Source organism: Protopterus annectens, chromosome 12.part0 (assembly GCF_019279795.1).
Source record: "Protopterus annectens isolate FY-2018-M chromosome 12.part0, PAN1.0, whole genome shotgun sequence".
Classification (NCBI taxonomy): domain Eukaryota; kingdom Metazoa; phylum Chordata; order Ceratodontiformes; family Protopteridae; genus Protopterus; species Protopterus annectens.
In genome coordinates, this window is record NC_056746.1 from 1,208,681,015 (window position 1) to 1,208,701,114 (window position 20,100).

Genomic DNA, 20,100 nt, shown 5'->3' on the forward strand with positions numbered 1-20,100 from the left:
GAGGAGTACATTAGTGTTATTAGGTTGGACACCTCAAAGTGGTAAATGCATGGTGTCTGTGTGCAGTCACATGTGAGGGTGTGTGTGTGTGTGTGTGTGTGTGTGTGTGTGTGTGTGTGTGTGTGTGTGTGTGTGTGTGTATGTGTGTGTGTCTGTTCAAAGGTGTATGCATTTTTTTATATGTTCAGCTCTCTTTCATTCAATGTATATAAAATGATAACCTAAATAGTTTTTGTTATAATATTTATAAATAGACAGTTCTGGTTAATCTTGCTAGTTAATATAAGTGGCCAGTTCTTCCTATGCAGGCCTAAATCCCAATTGCACTGGCAGCTTAATACTTATCCAGTCTTGACAATTCATTACCTATCATGCATTAGCTAATCTTAGCCATTACTGCTATGTTGTAAACATAATGCATGTGTGTGGTTATATATGTAAGAGATTGCATGTATACATACTTATGCAACTAACTAGAATGACAATATTTCTTCTGTTTGCTGTTCCAGTTACAGTTGCATATGCAGTTCCGCACTTGCTATTAAAAGGAGCCTGCTTTGCTGCTCTGTAATAAGTAATTTATGGCAACATTAATTAAGCTACCATCATGCCCAAAGGATTAAATAATAACACAGGGACAGGAGATATAATATATTCTCTATGGAGCTGGTAGTCCAACTGAGTTGTCTGCAGTTTATGTAATCTACATGATATTTACTATCTCATTGAAAGAGTTAAACATCCTATAGAAACAATGCAGGTTTATGCCGCTTGGCTGAAGAACAGAGCCAAAAGTACTGAATTTGCTGAGCTACATTACTCCCTAGTCAGAGATGAACTAATATGCAGTAATGGAATTGATGAAATAAGGAACAGGCTATTCAATGAAACTGACTTGACCATACCTAAAGTTGTGAATATGTCTGAAATTATAAGAACACAGACAAAAATAACTGATGGAAATAAACTGCACAGTACAAAATATGAGTTAGATAAGGCAAAAATGAGAAATAAAAGCACTAATGAATATGAAACAGAGCTATTTCTGAATTTTTATCTATAATGGAAGACAGACTGATTGCAAATTGTTACTTCAAGCTTGCATTATGAGTGGCTATCTATAATCATGAGAAGAGGTAATGTCCAGTTCATCCTGCAAAATATGTACTAGAAAGTTTCATTTTGCAAAGAAAACCATAATAGCAACAATATTATAAATCTGTACTTCATTTAAAATAAGTATGGACATTAACTATTGATTGCAGAAGTAAAATGTTTTAATAAAGTGAAGTTCTGTAAATGCATCAAAGATAGACAGTTATGAAGTTACACTGCCTGAAAGAAAAAAATGAGAATTAAGGGACAGAATCTGAAATTTAAATGTGATAGGTACAGCATATCTTATCTTGTCAAAAAAAAATCACTTTAAGCTGTTGAGAATAGACGACTCTGAAAAATGTGTGTGCATTTTTAGGAATTAATTCTAAAATATTGAGCCATGCTGACATGTACAAAACCAGGAATGGTAATTAGAATTCAGAGTGTTAAAGTAAAGATTGCAGCTGCACAGGAAAAAATCAGATGTTCACAGGGCATTGCAGATACTGTGCAGAGACATAACATTGAAGATCTGCATGACTATACTGACTTATTTAGAGCCTTAGGAGGTTTTCCAGGAGGATATCACATTAAATACCTGGTCATAGATTGCAATAAATATAAGCCCTAAGGAAGGTAGTGGTAGAAATAACAACCAACTTTGAATAGACTCTTAAGGGAATATAAAGCTTAGGATATGTTAAGAGGGAATTAAAGAGCTAGTAGAAATGGTAATAGTATGGTCACTAGTCTAAAGAAAGACCAGATTTGTGTTGGTATTGCTTTAAAAATCTGATTAAAAGTGAATATTTTGCAATGCCTATAGCTGAATAAGTAGTTCTAATAATTGGAAGACACAAATTCCTTAGATTTCTGTTTTGTGTTTTGTCAGCATGAGAGGTATTTCAAAGTGCTGCTGCTGCCAAAAAAAGTGCTAGCTTGCAAGGTGCTCTAATTAGCTGATGACCTAATAGTATGGGGTTAAACAAAGATCAGTGTAACAAAGGGCTAATACCACTGCTGATTATATAAACATGCACAATTTCAGTTTAAACAAGTGCAGAAGTGTTAGTGAACTCAAATTAGGTTCAAGCAAGGTAAAACCATAGTGGAGATAAAAATTCCAACGTGTATGACTGAACTACATCAGGCCCTAGGCATGATAAATTTATTGGTCATGTTTGAACTACATATTTAAAAGAAAGTGCTAGGTCCACTTACATATTTACTAAAGAAAGATGTACCCTGATCATGGGTGAATTACATTCAGTTAATTCAGACAGTGAATAACATCCAGCTAAGTTGTGGCAGGAGCTGAGAAATAGCATTCCTAATTCAACTACAAATATTTAGTGTCATCTTTATTTAACTGTAGTGCTTGTATGACTTACTGTTCTTTGCCTGACTATTGCTGAGCTCTGTCTGCACTTGATTTTCCCATTCGCACTCCCTGCAGAAGTCGTGTTTTTAAACTTGGTGGCTTTTGTGTTGCCATCCCACTACTATAAATATGATTTTGGACAATCCTTCCAGTCTCATCTCATTAGCTAATTCCGCTCACCACTGAGAGATCAACTGGGAATGCCCAAGCCTTAGTGTATAAAACTTGAATTATCTTCTGTTTCCTACCTTTCCCCTTACTAAAAATACATTTTATTTAGCTGCTTTTACAATATTTGTGCTTCTTTCTACTTTATATAGTTTTTTGCTAAATGTTCTTAAAGTGTTCAGTTGCATTTTATCTGCTGCATTTATTACTGCTTGTTATTAGCCTGATTGCATTATAACTGTTATTCTAAGCCGTTTAGTACTGATTTACACACATGGGCTCCAAACTAGTTATCTTAACAAGAAAAGTTTGTGATCTATATTTTTGTGGCAGAAGAGGTAGCTTACACCCTTCTGAGTTGGCAACTGCTGTTTAAAGCCTTATTTTGTCCATTATTCTAAATGTGTCAGCTCTTTTTTTAAGATTTTGGGTGACAAACCAGTTATTTTACATTAAGAAAGTTTGTGGTCTACACTCTTGTGGAGGAGAGGACAGCCTCCACCCTTCTGAGGTAAGAATTGCTGGTAAAGGCTTATGTGCCTGTTATTCTAAGTGTCTTTGTTCTGGTTTAAGCACTTGGGCTCCAAACCAGTTATTTTACAGTAGGAAGGTTTGCAGTCTACACTCTTCTTCGTAGGTTTATAGGTTCATAGGTGTGTACTAGGCTAATGGCCCTGGAGCCTTTACAAGCCTAGCCCATAGGATTACCATCGTATCATACCACCTGACCTTAGTTCCTAGTGCCTCTGTCGAGTAGAGCCACTGGAGTGATCCCTGGGGTGAATTTTCTATTTCTCATTGACTCATCAAGATTTTTCTTGAAGAGGGCTAGCAAGACGCTCTGCTTGACATGTATGGGAAGTCTATTCCATAGTATGGGCAGTCTCTGGGTTATGAACCTGTCCCTCCAGCATGTTCTGTTGATTGTGGTAATGAGGTTGAGGTCTCTGGAGCATGTGGTGTGGAGGGCTTTAGATTTCTTTAGATGTAGCATTTCTAACAGAGCTGTGTCAGACATGGCTTTGTAAGTCAAGCAGAGATCTCCTCTAAGTAGGCGATATGAGACAGAGAAAAGATGGAGTTTTTTGAGTGTGTCCATATAGGACAAGTGTTTAAGCCTAGGATCCTCCTTGTGAGGTACTTTTGCGGCCTCTCCAGTTGTTGCAGGTGTCTAGTGAGGTACATGCCAAATGGGGCATTGTACTCGATGATTGCCCTAATGAGGGAAGAGTAAAGGGAGACAATGACCTTTTTCTTCCTGGATGCAAAACCCTTAGTAATGAGATGTGCCACATAGAAGGACTTTCTGACCACAGTGGCAATGTGGTGGTCAAAAGAGAGGTTACTCTCAACCTGTGTTCCTCGATCTCTTATAACACCTTCTGTGTTCAGTGGACTACCATTGATGTAGTAATTCAAGGAAAACCGTTTTTTCCCAAGGAGGATGATGGCACTTTTTTTGGCATTGAGCTTAAGGCCATGGTTCTGACACAAGTCATTGGTCTCATTGAGGCCTTTCTGTAGGATGTCAACATCACTTGGGGAGTTAATAATAGCTCCCAACTTGCAACTGTCTGCAGACTTCATCAGCCAGAGTCCCTTCATGTTGGCCTGGACTTCAGAGAAGTAGATACCAAACAGGGGAGGACCCAGGACTGAACCGTGTGGGAATCCAGTAGTGACTGGTTGACAGTCTGACTTGGAGTTAACTACTTTCACACTGTGGGTTCTATCTGTGAGTCAGTTTGCAACCCACCCAGTGCCTAGCTTAGTGAGTTTTTTCTATGATTCCTGAGTGGAAAATTGTATCAAAGTCCTTGGCCAGATCAAGGTAGGCTGTATGAACCATCTTGCCTTCATCCACAGGTCTGGTGACTGACTCAAAGAAGTAAACCAAGTTGAGCAGGCATGATCTACCCTTCACAAAACTGTGTAGGCTCCAGAGATTGGAGGTTCCCTATATCCTTGTTTATTAGGTCCATGATGATGCATTCCATAGCTTTGCATATCAAACTCATCAGGCTAATGGGGCGATAGTTCCCAGAGTCTGTGTTTGGTCCTCCCTTGTGGAGAAGGATGACTGTAGCAGTGCACCATTCAGTAGGGACAAAGCCTGAGGTGAGGCTGTGACTGAACAGGGCATACAGGTGAGGTGCCAGTTCACTCTGTAGTTCATGTAGAACACAGCCAGGCATATTGTCAGGTCTCATAGAAGTTGTATTCTTGGCCTTGGATAGTGCTGTTTTTACCTGTGCAGCAGTAATACTGTATGCCTGGCAATCTACTGGTATTTTCATTTGTCCTTTGGGTAGGAGGGGTAAAGTTGGCACTGAATCTGTCGGCCAGTACATTGGCAATATCTGTTGGCTCGGTATAGGAGGTACCATTGTGCAGTAGCTCAGAGAAAATCTGGGTATTGCCATGGATATTCTTTACATAACTATAGAAGGCCTCGTGGTTGTCTTTACTATCTGCTGGAATTCTGTTTTCATAGCTAGCTTTAGAAGATCTGATGGCGAATCTCAACCTTTTGTTGAGGCTGATAAGGAAGTTTTTTCCAATCTTCTGACTTCACCTTATTCTGCATCAGTTTCCTCCTTCTGTTGTAGAGTTTGTTTATGGCAGGCGACCACCAGATTGCCTTCCATTTTTTGAGGAGAGCATCTTGGTTCTACTGGGTATGTCGAGATCCATGCATTTGTGTATATGTTCATACAATGCATTGGTGTATGATTCAGTGGTCATGCAACTATTCTCCATTTGAATGGGTGATGTGAAGTTAGCCACCTCTGTTTTTAGGAGCCCAAAGTTGACTTTGAATAAGTTTTTCATGGTGGTTACCTTTGTGGGGGGGGGGGGATTTCCAAGGTGATTAGTTTGTGGTCGGATCTAACCAGGGAGGAGTTGGCTATTGGTGTAGAGCAATGGTCGGCCATGTTAGTAATGAACAGATCAAGAATGTTGCTACCGCTAGTAGGAGTAAGAATGAGCTGGTCCAGGGCATTGGAATTAATGAATTCCAGAAAGTGTTGGGCAAGTGTATTGGTACATGAGTAGTTTTCCCAGTTAATGGAGGGGTAGTTTAAGTTGCCAAGTATGACAGTGTTAGGTTGGACCCTAATATTCTCCATGGTGCTTAGGAATGTGGAATGTGAGTTTTGGGACATGCTTGGGGACCAATAGTAGGCTACGACCTGAATCGCTATCTTACCCAATGTTAGATGCACCTGAAGTATCTCAGGAAAGGATAGCATATGCCCTTCTGAGCTGGAAATTACTGGTTGAATGCTTATTGTGTATGTTATTCTAAAATTACCTTAGTTCTAGTTTAAGCACTTGCACTCCAAACCAGTTACTTTACACTAAGAAGGTTTGTGATTTACACTCTTGTCAGAGGAGAGGATAACCTCCACCCTTCTGAACTGGGAATTGTTGGTGAAGCCTTATTGTGCTTGTTATGCTAAGTGTCTTTGTTCTGGTTTAAGCACTTGGGCTTTGAACAAATTATTTTACATTATGAAGGTTTGTGGCCTACACTCTTTGCAGAAGAGGCAAGCCTAAGCCCTTCTGAGCTGGAAACAGGCTGTTGTAAGTCTTATTCTGCCTTTATTTGATTTGCTAGAAAGCTTGAACTAGGCTTGAAATTTGTCCCTACGAAAAGGGCAGATCTAGCAATGTTTTGTTGCATTTCAAACATTTCACTTGTAAACTTAATCTAAAATATGTGTTGCAAGGTGTAAATTTTCCTAAAAAGTATTTATTAAGCCCTTTACTTTTAATCCATGTCTTAACAATACTTTGAAAGTGTTTGAAAGATTTGTGATAAAGATACTTGTGAGCTTTTGAGTCACAAAGTCAAAAATGTATATTTTAATTAAAATACAGAAGAAAGAAAAACTCTAAAAAAAATAAAAAACGATACTAAAATGAGATATATGAAGGCTGATAAAGGTAGGGGTTTAGTGATCATGGATCAAGACAAATATGCAGATGCAATAAAAAACATGTTGAACAACGAAGATGAATATTCAAAAGCTAGTTCAGATGAAATACAAAAAAGCTTTACGGCTATATAATCTTATTTATATGAATGCATTATGGATGGCTCTACTGATGTTGATTTATATGATTTTTTTATGGGAAGAAAAAACAATGTTAGGTTTTGTTTTTGTGATAACAATGATTCATAAAGATCCAAACAACCTGCCTTTTCAGCCTATTGTAACAGCTGCACATTATTCTACAGAATTGTATGAAATAATATGAAATAAAATGTAAGAAATGTTGTATCTTAATGAACTAATGATTTTATATATATTGTGATTCATGTAGTAATGTTTCTAATGCATCGCAATTATATGCAATTCATTTATTTATACTACTCACACGTCTTATTATTTTGTGCGGGTTTGTATACATGCTATTGACGTTATATGTATATAGTTAATGTGGGACTATGTAGCGATATTCATATTTATCTACAATGAGTTTGAATAATATTTTCTACTCAAAGAAACGTCTTTGCAGGATATGTGCGTGGTTTGCACATATGTTACTGACGCTATATGTATATAGTTAATGTCGGACTATACTTGACACATACATTTATATGCAATGTGTTTTAAGTCTTGATGTAGCTGTGCTTGGAGACAGTTGTGTTTGTTTTTATTTCCTGGTGTGTGAGCGTATTGGGCGCTTGTAGCGTGATGATGTGGAGACTAGGTTTTACAGATTCGCAGTGCATAACTGAATGTTTAATAATGATGTATTTATACATAACTGCGAAGATTATGAGGGTTAGTTAGACACCCAGAGTCAAAGAAAACATTAATTTATTTATTATTCATTCATTTTTACTCTGTCTTCAGTGACGACAGTATGCATTGACGTTTTTAGTGTCAGTTTAACTGTTGCTTACAAATGAAATGTCATTATTGATTAATTGCTTGACAATTAACTTTATTTTTCCCACCTAGTTCTGTATTTAAGGAAAGAGATTTATGTTTATTGTTATCTGAAGAAGCGTAGGTTGCACTACGCGAAAGCGCTCATTTTTATGTCAATATAATAAATGGTCTTTTAAGTTTTTTACTAAGGATTTTCGTTGTGGTTCCTTGCTCATGGTTAGACCTCCGTTTTTTCTACTTCACATTATTCTACAGAAGTTATTTCTCTGTTGCTGGATTATGTTTTTAACCCCTTAGTACAGAAATTGAACACCTATACAAGGACTCATAGGACGTCTTAGACAAAATCCAAGAGTTTAACAATTTATATACATTCAGAAGCACTAAAAATGTTTGTGTGGTAGTTGATATGTGTTTGCCTCTCACATGCATTCCAAAGAAATTAGGTGTTGAATATGTTGAGTTTTTTAAGTAATTTTAGTACCATTGAAGGGCGTGCATTAATTTCTATTGTGGTTTGTTATAAATTTTATTAAATAATAATTATCTTTTGCTTAACAATCATATTTACAAACAGATTAAAGGGATAGCCATGGGATCTGTAGTAGACCAGCATTCTTTAATATGGTTCTTGGCTGGTAGGAACATGAGATTTTTTTACCTATGGCTACTACCTATAATGTGGTATATTACAATAGGTTTGTAGATTATATGTTTTTGATCATAGAAAGCATTGAAAATGATGTCTCCTTGATTAACCTATTAAATTTGATTTTTATAAATTTACGTTGGGTGAATGTGGCTTAGTAGTTTGTTTCTTAGAAGTACATGTAAAATGGAATGAAATGTATCATAGGTTTGAAAGTAAAATTCATAGAAAGAAAAGTTTTAGCAGCAATTACTTGAACTATCAGAGTAATCGTTCAAGATATATTAAACATAATATACTCAGAGGACAGTTTATAAGAGCATCAAGGATTACACTTGAGGATGGAACATTTGAAGAAGAGGTTTTGTTTATTATTAACTTATTTAAGTATAGGGGTTATAATACTGACATGCTTGAAAAAATGGCTGATGAAATTAGGAAGAAAAGGAAAGCTTGTTTTCCCCCAGTTTTACTAAAATCTTTTCAGAAATCTGGTGGAAAAGAAGCCTTTGATAAAACACAGTAGTGTGCACTATTGATATGATGGTTGACAGTTAGGATATTTGTGCTATTATTAAGAATAACTGGAATATACTACAAGGAAATTTAGATCTGGTAAAATGTGTTGGTACTTGTCCCAAGTTTGTTTTTAAGAATTCATATCATTTTAAAAGTAGTTTACAACATGATTCTATGAAATAACAACCATGGGATACTTGTCATTGAAAACCAAAGTCATGTACAAGTGTGGAAATTGCTTAATATGTAAGTTAATATTAGAGTGGCAAAACATTGGATATATTGTTCAGATTCTTAGTGTTTTTAATTGTAAGTCAAAAGAGGTTGTTTACTTCAGTACATGCACAGGATGATATGTATGTTATGTGGGTATGACTACAAGGTATTTAAAAGTTAGAATTAAGGAGCATCTATATGCTGTAAAAATACAAATGACAAAAATGCATTGTACATAGATTTTGTGGAATATTATAAGTTTAAAAATTTCATGTTTACAATAGTAGAACAGATTCCTATGTATAAAAGAGGGGAGAATTTAAGAAAAAGCTGGAGCAAAAAGAAACGTTTTAACAATTAAAGCTTGGTGCAGGTAGTTTTCCAGGAATAAATGGCACCATTAATATTAAATGTTTTTTTAAAAGACAGGAGATTAAAGATTTTATAATATTTAAGATGTATATTAAAGTTTTAAGGATGTTTATTAAAATAATTGATTTTAATGAGCACTGTAATGAATGTTAATTAATTAGGAATGCTGATTGGTTTAGAGTTTGCATACATTAAGGGTAGTATTGGTATTCTTTTTTCTGATGAACTCCATTTTAGACCAAAGTGGAGATTAAAGTTTTGCTATGCTATGGTGTTGGTTTTATTTGTTTCTCTTGCGTATTCAGTGGTTTTATAATTTTGTTTGCCACTTACCATTATTGGTTTGTGCTGTTTTTTTGTTAGAAGGCTAGCTTGTTCAATTTGAATCTCTGTACCTGGGATGTTAGATAACATTTTTGACCCTGCTATTTGAGAAGAGTGTTTTCTGTTTTGAATATTAGCACTTTATGAACTTTTTTACAGTATGTAATTAGAACTGCTGCTCTCCTTGCAATAGCACCTATCAGTGATCCATATAGTTGCCAACGATATCTCACACCGTAATTTTCCCTTATAATCTGTGTAGATGCTGATCTCTCCCAGTGCAAGTTTCCCTTAAAATACCCTTACTGTCTAAACAGATTTTTTAACTACTAGAGCATCTAGTTTGTGCATAGCTCAGTGTTGCTCATCAATGTTCTTGTCTTATTGACCTATTCGATATTTAACTTTCCCTTACTCTTCCCCAGTAGATAGTAGGCATGGGTATGCACTCCCTAACTCTCTCTGTGGCCAGTCTGGTTGATATGGGTATTTTGAGGCATTATAGCAATTGCTTTGTATACACTGACAACCCACTTATTGTTAATAAAACAGATAAAGAATGTGAGAGGTATAATACACTTTAACACTGGAGGTAAAACTCTCTCATGCAACCAAAACTAGTCTTATAGAGGTTGTCTGTGACATATACACCATACCTACTGCACACGGTAAAGGTCCTATGCATAAAACTACCTATGCTGAGACACTTACACTAAGACCTCCTGCACAGCACACTCAAAAACTGGTCCTCAGCCATCACATAAATACTCTGTTAAAACACACCCACAGCTACACATAGTAGCACTGAATCTATTGCATCTACTGCTAAACCCTCAAGATAAACCAGTGCACAGCCAAATTTCCTGGTCATTGGTGATTCTGTAGTGAGGAACAATGATGCCCCCTCACCAAACAGAGTAAGTAGAAAGTCACAGTTAGCTGCCTTTCCTGAGCAAGGCTCCTTCAAGTCACACAGGCACTCAGGTCATTCAAACAAAGGTACCTGTATGACTCTGTCATAGTCCCTGTGGGTGTTACTCATCTGAGACATACCTCCCCTGGCTATATAAAGTGAGATATGATTGACCTCATTGATTATCTGTCTCAGGTAGGTATGGGTCTAGCACTGAGCAGTATATTGCCTTCTATAAAGATGTTACCACATAAACATCAGAAAATGATTGATTTTAACAATTGGCTTAGCTTCTGGTGTCAATCCAAGAGGGGTACAATGTTTTACAGCCTGTGAGGACATGGCTGACAGACCACACTGCTTTTCCAGGGATAGTCTGCACTTGTCCACTCTAGGCTTTCAGCTATTGGCAGACCTCTTCCACCCTCACAGTGCCTTTTTTAGGCAATGCCAAACTGATAAACCTCCTGACTTAACTGAACCTATGAAGTAATATCTGAAGGTAGTACTGCTCAATGCTAGAAGTCTTAACAAGAGACTCTACTTACTACAAGCCTTTGTCTTCCTGGAGAACACAGACATCTATGTAGTAACAGAGACATGGTTTAAAGTCATGGACAGTACCCCAACAATACAAGCGTATAATGCCTTTCACACCTTTAGACCAGCTAATGTACAAAAAGGAACTAAAGGTGGAGGAGTCTCAGTCTGTATTGAGACCAATCTCACATACAGACTAGTTAAAGTGCATGAATCACTGGAACTCATACACGTACAACTCACCGTAAACAGGATCTTGTTCCATATCCTTGCCACCTATAGGTCCTGCTTCATGTTCCAGGAAACCCATATTACCCACTTAAATGTATTTGGAGTCCTTCACCATTTAACCCAATACAATATTCATGGAAATCCCAATTTCCCCTCTATATGTTGGGAATTCTACACCACGTCTAATGCACAAGACCATCGATTCCTAAACTTTGTTAATACCATCATCGTGTAACAGTTGGTCCATTCTCCTACCAAGAGTGCAAACATCCTTGATCTTGTACTCACAAACATAGAGGCTGATGTTCCTCACCCATTGTAATGTATTTGGTCATCAGATCTGGCCATAAGGCAATATTGCTCAAAATAAAAATTAAATCTGGGGATCCAGCAGAACCAAAAAACTTTAGGTACTATTCCAAGGCCAATTGCTCTCTACTAAGTGACATCTTGGCTAAATTCTAAGCCCCATCAAACCCAGTAAACACCATAGCATATGCTGAGCTATTTACAAAATCTCTGCACAGATATTTTGATAGCTGTATAAAGTTGAGCTGTGCCTGCTTGTATTAAGAATAAGACAAACTCAAAAGACCCTGGTGGAATCACAACACCAATTGGTTATGCAACAAAAGAAAAAAAAATTATGGCCAAGCGTAAGAGGAGCAAAGATGTACATACTTAAAGCCCCCTGACCAATCTAAACAAGCAGCCAAGAGGGTTAATTAATGCTCCAAAGGCTAAAATTGAAGAAAAAATAGCTTCTCAGGCAAAGGACAGCTAAAAAGCTTTCTATAGTTATGTTCATACCTCAGGGGAAATATACAACATTGCGCAGCACTTCTTGTAAGTAGAATCACCCACTCTAAACCAGAGGCCATCGCCAATCTTTTGGCTGATAGGTTCAGCTCAAATTTCTCCCTCCACTCCTCCACCCGATAGTCCAAAGAAAATACCACATATCACAATCACCCAACCATTACTATGGAACAGGTTATCAATGCACTTTCCAAGGCCAAAAACAACTCATTAATGAGCACCGATAACATCTTAGGATGCTTAATAAATAGCAGAAAACATGACCTCTTTGGTGTACTTGAATCACTTTACAACTCGAGCCTACATCATTCCCCTGCACAAAGGAGGTCCAATCACTGCTCTGAGTAAAAGCCCATAGGTCTGACCAGCCTCATATGTAAGGCCATCAAAAGAATCATCATCTACATGACTAATGAGGACATAGGTAACCTACAAATGCTGGGTCCATCACAGGTCAGCTTTGTTAAATGAAGGTCATGCTTATTAAAGCTAGTGAGCTTTTCTGAGAGGGTCAGCAAAGCATTGGATGAAGGCAAGACTGTGCACACAGCTTAACTTGATCTGGACAAGGCTTTAGATATAATATACACCTCAGGCAATTTAGACAATGTAAACAAATATTACAGCATGACCACACTAAAGTGGAGGCCTCACATACCAGCAAAAACAAAGGCAATTTGTAGCGCAATAGTTGTGCTTCTTGTAGGTTTATATATGAAGAGTCCTGCATGCTGTTAGAACATTTACAGTACACTATTGAAATACCTGAAAGATATACTTGCCAGACTAAAGGGATTGTACACATAGCTTTGTGTTTAAGCTGTCCTAGTTACTAAACAGGAATGAGCACTAGAAAGTTGGGCACTAGGATAAAAGAACATCTTTATGACATTAATACAAAGAATGAAAATAACGCCCTATATAAACATACCGTCAGGTGCAATAATTATAAGAAGTTTCTCTTTGCAGTAGTAGAACACATACCTTAAGATTTAAGGGAAGGAAATCATAAAAATTAGGTGGAACAAAGAGAAATTGAATGGCAAGTAAGATTAGAGGCAGACAAACCAATAGGTTTAAAAGACACCATAAATATTAAATGTTTTCTGAAGGACCATAGGTTGGCTATAGGGGTTTAGAAGTTAAAGGGTTAAATAAAGGGGCAATTAACATTGGATGTGTTTTTAATTGTATGTTTATTGTGATTGGTTAACATGATTTTATTTCAAGCATTTAAGCTTATGTATTTTTTGTGTAATTTATTTCTGAAGAAGTCTATTGCTATTGATGAAAGCGTGAAATAAAGTTATATTAACATTAAAGAGTTGCTTTAAGGCTTATCTTCTGGTTTAACAGTGGTTTTAAGTATAATTTCTTTGTGTTTTACTATTGTTTGGAGACTGAGTTTTTATTTTGTGTTTGTGAAATACAATGTTTACTCTAGTATTTGCTTATTCTGATATCACCAAACCAACATACACGCATGTCATTACTAGGAGCGGTAGTGTAAGTGCTGCTTTTACACCGGATGAATAGACACATCTTAAGAACTACTGCTTATTTCCAGAATTCTAACTGGTGCAAAACAAAGATATTCTCAAGTATAAATAAGTGTCATGGAAGTTTGTTCGCATATGCAAAGTTCTCAAGACAGAGAAATTCCAATTCCAGACTGACCATAAACCATTAGTTCCACTAATTAACTCCTATGATTTGGACAACATATCAAACAAATGCAAGAGATTCTTTATGAGAATGAGAAATTTCAATGCAAGAATGACCTATATGTCTCAGATGCAATTAAGACTGTCTGATATGTTGCCAAGGAGCCCAATGCCTGACCAGATGTAATCTGATACCAAAAAAGATACAGTAGAGAGTTGATTATCCAAAGTAATTGGGAGCTAGGGTAGTTTGGATAATCACATTGCTCAGATAATCAAACATATAATTGAACTGGGTAAAAAACTTCTAAAATTTTGTGTTTTTCTGCATGCAGGAATTCACTTTTCAACCATTCAGCGATTCCAATAGACAATAAAGAATATTTTTCACACACAAGCTGCGTGCAAGCTCAAAAAACATGCTCAGGCAAATACATATGATGTTTACATTTTCAGACTTTATGATTTTTCCCACCTGTAAGCTTTGGATGACTGGTTCTGATAGTTGACTGTTCTGATAATCGACATTCAGATAATCGACTCTCTACTGTATTGCTGTCTACAGTATATGCAGAACATTATGGCAAACCAACCAGTAACTGCAACAAAAGATATGGCAAACTAAAACAAACTATGAAACATGACAAATAGTTACAAATATAATTAAATAATTAAGGGATGAAAGGCCTAGCTGTGGGATACAGACGAAGCATCTGACATACAAATACTATACCATCAGATCACAATTGTCTGAGCACACTGGTTAGCTAAAGTACCAAGATAGAACTGCTGTACATTCTTCACAGCTGGCCGAACTGCTGCAACAAACACATGAAGGACTCTAAGGCCTAACTGTCACAAAAGAATGCATATGTCTGTATGGTGGCCCAATATCAACATGGATCATCCTAAGCTTGTGTCTACATGAAAGGCTCATACTGTATAAACTATCTTAGAGGAGAGAACCATTACTGTACAGTCATTTACCACAAGTTGCTGGAAAAAGTAATTGCTGACTTGTGAGAGTTTGTAGCAAAGAGCTACCTTGTTTTAGTGGAGTGTTACTCCAAAGATATGCAAATTCTAAATGTTCCAAACATGACTAGCCAAAATATTATTGCTGAATTTAAGAACGTATTTACCAGATATTCCTATCAAACAAATTACAGTTAATGAAAATTAGTATATAGCTACAGAATTCAAGCAATTTTGGAGGACTATCTCCATACATGGTAAATCAATTCCTCACTATTAGCAGTTTAGTGGACATGTAGGAAGAGAAGTCAAGACTTATAAAAATATTCTTATTCATCCTGATTCTCACAAACCTCTTATCTCACCACGCTGCTCCTCAAAGTGTGGCAAGTCCTGCACACAGATGACTGAAAAACAGATCAGGACACATATATTTATTTATTTTATTTATTTTACATTTGTTTTACATTTGTTTACCGGGCTAGTCTAACTGGATACATGTCCATTTTCAGTAGAGGCCCGGGGAGAAAAGCTCCTAGGTACATACAGCTAATTAACATATGTAGGAATCCAAACTTAAAGCAAAGAGTTTAATCTGTTATGAGAAATGATTGGAAGGCGAAAGAGTCTTACAAGATTTTTTTTAAGACAGACATCAACTAAATTTTATTTGCTGTAGTACTAATGGATTAACCATGGTCATACATGGTGTTAAAGGATAAATGTAGCAAAATAAGATGCAACTGGAGACATGCCATCCATTCATGAGGAGTGTCATTGTAAAAATCAGATATCAGAGAGCCTTAACCATTTTTTTTTACCAAGGATAATGAGGTTATTAACCATCCAAAGTATTATAATTCTGTCAAAGGCCCTACTTAAACCAGATCTCTTTGATGAAGGCACACTGATTGGTAAAAACCCAGATGTAGCTACTCCAAATGCTGCTCTGATTGGTCTACTGAGACACATTGGAAAAGACTCAGAAAGTTTTAATCATTTGGTTAACCATATATCCCCGAGAGGTTATTGTCCAGTGCAGAGGGCCAGATGAGGCCATGAAGTATGCATACCCAAAAATGATTGTGAATCTACCTTTATCCATGGGCAAATGGGTGATTGATTATTTTTTTAACATAAGAAATAGTTTACATGGTCTTTCTGTCTATTGAAAATTGATTAACTACCTCTAATACTAGTCATGTGAAAAGCACCTGTTAAAATGTACACAACATTTTAAATTTGTATCTAAAGTGCCTGTATTGCATTCAGAAATGTTAAATATGTGCATTAAACATTTCAGCTATAGTACCAGTTTTTCAGTAGGACTTTTCTTTCTCCATGGGGGGTGGTGAGAAAGTGATGGTAGCAGTATATGCAGCTTTAAATGCAGGTATGTGTGTGTGTAAGTTATTGTACCTTTTCAAGATTGTGCAATGCCTGCAATGAAAAAATAAGTCTTGCATGGAGTTGTGAAAAAGATGAAGCTGCTGTGATGACTGCATTCTGAATTCACTGCCATATTGTGTGAAATTAAAGTTGCATCTTAGCTTCAAATATCCATATGTAATGCTTTTATTAATAATACAAAAAATGACCAGTTCAAGGTATGACCACTTAAGTTTAATGGTAAGCACTTTCGACCGGAAACCCAGCCTTCATCAGACAAAGTACACAGGTCAAATCCACCCTTCCAGTAATACAATTACCTAATTAATCAATTATCAAAAATTGGTCCACCTTTAATACAATTTAATTTTAAATCAACAGCTTACCCAATCAACTTTTTAATAAAAATGAATGCATCAATTTCATATTAACAACCAACCACTTCTATTAAAAGTTTTCATTACTACCCCCATCTTCACATGAAATGGATGGATACTAAAAGATGCTAAAATTTGTTGGACTATGTCTTTTTTCTATATCTATATATATATATATATATATATATATATATATATATATATATATATATAGTGGATTTTAAGCACCACCTTTGTATGTCCTTGGTCAGTAGGATGTCTAAATATGCCATACTCATTTCATTCATTTGAAATGAAAAATCCAAAAATTCAGTGGACCCATTAAGATAATCAATAAACCTAGGTGGTCCTTTGATCAAAAAACAATACAGGATGGAAAGTGAACTGGAACCACACCAAAACCAATGCAAAGGTTCACTGGAGTGCCAAATAAGGGCCTGAGTCCAAATGAAGCCAAATAGTTTTACTTTCACTAAACAAGTGATAAAAACAAAAGAAACAAGTTGCATAAATGCTGACACTTCTTGATACGTTTTCGTATACCTTCCGCAGATGCAAATACCCTCTGTTAAAAATTCAAAGCTTTATATACACCTGTTACCTCTGAAACTAACTGACTATTATACCATTATCCAATAAGATTAATCCCTGTATAATACATCAATTGTTTGTAGAGCTCATAGCAAAAAACCTATACTTTTGTATTGTAAAACAAATTAGTAAGTGAACCACTGTTATACATCTAAGTTGGGTCCCAATAAATAACCATAGATAGTTAAAACATCTACATTGGAAGATTAAAAATGTTTAAAACAATGTGTTTATAAAAAAATATTAAAGCATCCATTATGAACGTTCCTCATTTCAATAAATTTGTATGTATAAGGCTGCCCTCTGGTGGTAAATTACAGTTTTGCAGGCCTTAAATTGAGCACTGGAAGAATGGATAACGTCATTCAAGCCTGGGATTTTTGTAGCATCCAATAAAATCTGCCAGAATAGTTCTCAATATTCTAATTTGGCTTCCCACATACCCCCTCTGATTTCCTTGGGTACAGATTCTAGGACAAAGAATGTAAAAGAAGCCTGTTCACATGTTTGTTTATGATGGAATAAAGCATTATTAACATTTTGTTTTTTAATTTCATAATAATGTTATAGATCCTCAATTTTAATTTCCTTTCCGTCTTCCCTACATAAAATGAATTACATATCTGGCAGGTTACTAGGTAAGCAATTCCGTTCGTATTCCACTTGGAATAACAGGTACTCGTAATTGTCCTGTTTCTACTTGGTACTTCTATACAAGATTTATTGTGTATGTATGGGCAATGGGAACAGCTCCCACAATTAAAAGTACCCGTTTTCCCTGATCTACCTATTTGATCGGAGCTCTTCCCAAACTCAAATAAATTCTTTATGTTCATATCCTTTCTGTATATGAATTTTAAAGGTTCTTTATGTGCAATATCCAAATCTGAAAACTCTCTGAACCTATCCCATTCCCTAGTTATAACTTGCCTAATGACACCAGAGTCACTGGTATAATCCATTACATAGGCTTCTTCCCAGTTGATCGTAAGATTGCTCTCTGTATCTAACCCTGTAGGTTCATCTTTCCCCAAAATAGGGGCAAACCTTTCCTTTCTTCCTTCCACCACATCTACAGTGATATCATGAATTAGTTTATCCGGATAACCCCTTTCTTTAAACATATCACATACAAAGTCACATTCTGTTTTAAAATCTCTGTCCTGTGACGTCATCTGACTAATCCTAACCAATTGGACTTTTAATAAATTTTTCTTTTAAAAAAATGGATGACCACTGCTAAAATGGAGATAGGAATTAGAGAAAGTATTTTTCCTATGTACCTTGGAGGAAAATTCATTCCTAGACTTTAAAAGTGAAATATCCAGATATACTAATTCATGTTTATTAACATCATAAGTGAAATCCAAGAAGTTAGTAGTTCCTTTTAAGTAGGACAAAAATTCTAAAAATCTATCCATACTATCTGTCCAAAATATGCAAATGTCATCCAAAAAATGCTTGTGTAAACACCAGCAATTAGCAAATTCACTATTAAATGCAAATTTTGTTTCCCACCATGTCAGAATAATGTTTGCAAGCACATTTTGCCCCCATGGCAACCCCTTTTCTCTGTTGAAAAAACTCACCCTCATAAAACATAAAATTATTGTGAAGAACTATTTCCATTAATAATAAACAATTACGAAAATCATGTTGAATGAAACCATTATTATTGGTCATACATTCCTCTAGCCATAAAAGCCCTATATCATGTGGAATGGAACCAAATAAATCAACAATGTCTAAGGTTACAAAGAGAATGCCCTTATGAAAAAGATTGGGTTTTACCTGCCTCAACAAGTCCCAAGAATCTCTCAGAACTGATGGACCCCCATTAGATAGGTCCTTTAACTTGACATCCACATATTTAGCCATAGGTGTAGTAACCAAACCCTCTAAGGATACTATAAGTCATAATGGGGGGTCCAAAAGATCCTTGTGGACCTTTGGAATCCCAAAAAACTGAAGGTACCCTGGGGTTTTTGATGGACAGAAAATCCTATCTATCGATGTTGATAGAGCCTTCCTATAATAAGTAATTGAGCAAAAGATTAATTTTAGAATTAGCTATATTTATCTCATTGATAGAGGCCTTGGAATATTTGGTGTTATCATTCAACATTTCCTTCATTTTAGATTCATAAATAATAGCATCCATCGGTACTGTACGTCCCCCTTTGTCAGGCTGCATTATTCTCACCACTCTATTGTTTTTCAAACTATCCAAGAGAAACCTCTCTTCTTTGGTAAGGTTGGGGTATACTCTATGCAAATTAACGTCCTTCCTGATTTCTCTTTCTAAGATGTTTTCTAGATTTTTGAGTTGAGGATGAAGGGGGGGGGGGGGTTAAATGTACTTTTTTTCTTTAACTGTGTAGTTGAATTCCTGACCTGAATATCATAACCAAACCATAACACTAAATTCTTTTTCCCAAGAAAAAGTTTTAAGTCTACAATTGCTCTAGGAATATTGACCTTCCTAGCTGGAATACATTTAAAGCCTTTAGAAAATAAATTGAAGTGTTCATGATTGATATCCAAACTACTATAGTTGAATATCTTCTAGTTGTTGTACTCAAAAATATTGTTTCATTGTATGATATTTTTATTATTACCTTCCCTGTTATTTACTTTCCCCTTTTCCTTGTTTACCTCCTGACATTCCCTCTGTAATGACGTTGATTGTAATAAACAGGGTTCTGATTCTGATTCCTTATCCTGTTGGATCTCCAAAGGTGGGTTGTTCTAAAGGGATTTCCATATGGGATTCGTGATGTTCATCAATCAGTTCTTCCTCATGGCCATGTTGGTCAAAATTAGACCTGTAGTTTCTAACACCCTTTCGTGTTTCCATATAACCAGTATAAAGCCTAGGCTTAGGGTATGCTACAGACTCCTTGTATTCCCTAATGTCCCTCTCTAATTTCCCCTCCTTCCTTTTCATGTTGTTCATACAATTTTTGT